We start from the raw sequence: 4,109 nt of genomic DNA on the forward strand, positions 1-4,109 counted from the left end.
CAAGGGATCTCGAAATGTATCATCTGGTATACGAGCAAAGTTCACTGCATTCAAATCAACTGTTGCGACTGTGACTCTGGTCCACAACGTCCAAATGCTAATATTATCGCCATTGCAAAAGAAAACGAGAGAATGTCCGAAGAAACAACTCAAGTATACCTTCCATGTTCCATTAAACAGAGGAAAGAATGGAGGGAGGAAGATGGACAACTCCAAACCTGTGTGAGAGCTTATGTTGATTGGTTCACTCAACATTACACTGATATCTACGTGAGAGTAGGAGGGTGGCACCAATAAAGAGTGAAATACATTTAGACATCACATTCTGTTATATGTGTAATTAAATCCATAAGATGTTATACTACCTACACAAGCAGAACACTACGATCATACTCTAAATTAAATGGTTATAGCCATCTATGTGGCACCCATTCACCAGGATGCCTCAATGATGAACCACCCTAGCAGCTTGGAACTGATAAGAAATAAGAACTCTAATATTTCACTAAAAGATACAATGAAAAAGAGTGTTGAGTCCAGAGGGACTGCTACACTAAAGACAGTGCAATGGGTGACCGTGAAACTCGATTTTTAAAAGCAGACCACACAAATTTCTTAATCAAAGCATGGCAGGGATGGGCCTATTTATGTAACATATATCACGAGGTTACTGACCCTTTAATGATCTAATGAAACTCAAATGTGAGTTTGCAAATCAACATAGCATACAGTCCAGATTGATGTATAAGAAATAATACATGGTCAGGCACCAATCATCTCAGAGCAGGATCCAAGAGACAAACTTCAAAGCAAGAAAAGAAGCATTAATAAAAATTTACATCATAGCCACACTGACGTCACAGTTGCTAAGCAATACCACAAGAAGAAATTGCAATGTAAAGATAATGCAAGATGAACATCTGAAGGTTGACTATCCTCAGCTGCAGAATCTCCTCCAAAGGCTGAGGAAGACGAATAGCATTGGCAAGGTGAAGTAATAGATGTGATGGAAGGTAACATGGAACAACATATGTGAAGGAAGCAAATAAAAATAAGCCGAATAGAGTAAATGACGAACTCAAATGGTAAAGGTAAAAGAATAAATATTCTTAGAGGAAGAGGGTTGCCACGGAAGAAACAGATGGTAACCCCTGAAGGAAGCCATTTGGGCAATATAATGAAGGGCACACACCAGGCATAAAAGTCTATTTAGATCAGGAAGATGGTGGAGATTAGAAATAGAAAGAAGGGAAACGGGTGAAAAGGAAGTGTTAACCTCATGAGTCACCGAGGTCTGAGGAAGGAAAGATGGTACAGCGTGCGAGTGACGTCAATAGCGAATATTTCTGACTGACGCCACTCACAGGCTAAGATGAGAAGGAAAGACACCTTATAAAATACGTAAAATAAAGAACACGAGGTGAGTGGCTCAAATGAAGGTAAGGTAATGGAATGGAGTACAAAATTAATGTCCCAATCCAGAAGTAGCAGATGCTTAGACGGCTGACATATCTAGAAAAAATGGATCAAAAATGTAAGGAAAGAGGAAAGACTTTGCAGTAACGAGAAAAATGGAAGGTATGGGATAGGGCTTCCCGTTATAGAGTTAATGTGATTGAAAAAATTAAGTATGTGTTCTGTAGATGTTCTGTATGCAAAAGTTTGTACAATCGGTACAACCACTGTACGTTAGTGATATCGAGAAAACCCACTTCAAGAGAAATATATATGTAAAAACGGCTCGTTTGGGTTGAGAAAATATTTTACGTAGAGGAGATTAACTCCATACATCCCAACATTAACTTCACATGTGAACAGGAAGAAAGCAATCAAATATCATTTCTTAACCTCAAAATTACAAGAACCGACACACAATTCAAAACAGAAGTCCACCGAAAAATCACCCATACTGGACTATACATTCCTTGGCACTCAGCACATGAAACAAAACAAAAACTCAACATACTAAGAAACCAAATAAACACAGCCATAAAACTATGCTCACCAGATAAAATTAACGCTGAATTAGACAAAATAAAACAATATTTCATCAACATCAATAAGTGTCCTCCACAAACCGTAGAAAACATTATACGCACACACCTACACAGAAAGCAAAATCAACCAACTAAAGTAAATATATCTCACGAATCAAAAAAAATCACGAAACCATATACTGCTGTATACCATATATTCCTGACATCAGCAAACAAATAACCAACATTTGGCAAAAACTAGTAACAAAATATGACATTCCAGTTAATACCAAATTTATTCAAAAACCAGGCACAAAACTGACGTCTATACTATGTAAAACCTACACTGACAAACACCACACCAACATTATTTAGAAAATACAATGTGATAACTGCCACGACTTCTATATTGGAGAAACAAGTAGAAAAATGGAAACCAGATTCAAAGAACATAAAAAGTCACCTTCACACGTTTTCGAACACTGCAAGTCAAATAAACACAACATAACCATAGAAAACACTCAAATACTAAATAAAGAAACAAACATAAACAAACCCAAAATTAAAGAAGCCTTACTTATACAACAACTTAAACCCAAAATAAACCAATATAAAGGAACGCCTTTATACCTATATTAATATAATAAAATAAATAAAATTATATATTCAAACATCTAATACCGCCCTCTACATTCCGACACTCAGTTACACAACCCCTTTCAAACATGTGGTCAGCTTACGGTCAGTTACCTCTTTCTTTGTGAACCTGACGATGACCGAAGAAGGTCGAAACGTTGTTCGCTCTTCTATGTAAAATATTTTCTCAACCCAAACGAGCCGTTTTTGCATATAAATAAAAAAGACTGATAACACATTCTAGTTGACAAGTTCATGAAAGTGAAATACCATGAGACACCATTTGGAAGTTATAGATAGTTGCTACCTAACAGACACATTATTTGTGGCAATGTGGTTGAAAGTAGTAACTTAAAATCTGCAGGAAAAGATAAAGTTAACATCAGTAGTTGTGGTAGTAAGTCCTAATACAAGTTATTCTTTTGAACAAGTATGTTTCTTCAAGTTTTAGCTTTGCCACAATCAAATTAACAGCTGGCAAACTCTGATACCGTAACTCAAACAGTATGGTTTCCAGCAAAAGGCAGAGGCATGGTAACCTTACTATGATGTCTTTGCTGGTAAGAATTATGTTTGTGCCCAGATTTCAACTCAGAGGGGAAGACAAAACATCTGATTTGTTTGTGGGCAGCAGGAGGATAGCCATGCAAACTGCCCATATACTGAAGGCATTGGGACAGACTAAATACACAGTCATATCCCACTGTGAGCTGTAGCTGCTATCATTTAAATTCTGTAAAGCTAACAGAGCCCCATTTTGACTTGTTTGACAAGAAGCACTCAAACAGTCTAGGGTCAGTGTGGTAGTCAGCCCAGCCCTGAATGGTGTTTGGTAAAGATACATATTCAAGATATGGAGATACTGTGTGATACAGAAACAGTTAGAACCATCATGGATATCACCATACATCAGACACTACAGGTAAAGCCACCATTTTGGCCAGTAACATTTACTTCTCTCTGGGTTTCACTAATAAGATGATGAAGGTAGTAATTCCAGATAACAATGGTTTATTAAATTAACTACATTCACAACTCTGATAACGTATAGTTCTCATCTTCACTGCTTAATTATTTTGATTAAAAGTCTTTGATATGAATACATATTCATGCATATAGTTGCAGAATGGTCTGACAGTAAGGCTACTTAATTTGTAACCAACAGCTTGAATCTCCATTGACGATAAAGCTCATTCTCTCACCTTTCAATTTTATACTATTTCATTAATCAATGTTTTCCCTTTTTGATAATCAAAATACCTTCCAGAAATTTCATAATTTTAAAACTATTTCTCTCCAAAAATACAGGAATAATTACGAAGATACTGAGCATCATTTCAACAATTACTTGAGTTATATGTAGTACATAGAACAAGTTTCATTAAGTTGCTCTGCTTTTGATCAGTTATTCACGACCTATATTCTTAGGTAGCATATTTGATTATTTGCAAAACCACATATACATATATATTTAAATACCATTGAGCATATTAATTA

General features: G+C 36.0%; 1 pseudogene across 1 annotated transcript in view; it reads right to left on the reverse strand.

Annotated features, from left to right (window-relative positions):
- Positions 1-4,109, reverse strand: part of LOC143236549 (ankyrin repeat and fibronectin type-III domain-containing protein 1-like) — a 319,259-nt pseudogene that overhangs the window by 196,339 nt on the left and 118,811 nt on the right. The window lies entirely within an intron of this gene.

This window comes from Tachypleus tridentatus, chromosome 13, assembly GCF_004210375.1.
Source record: "Tachypleus tridentatus isolate NWPU-2018 chromosome 13, ASM421037v1, whole genome shotgun sequence".
In the NCBI taxonomy this organism is placed as follows: domain Eukaryota; kingdom Metazoa; phylum Arthropoda; class Merostomata; order Xiphosura; family Limulidae; genus Tachypleus; species Tachypleus tridentatus.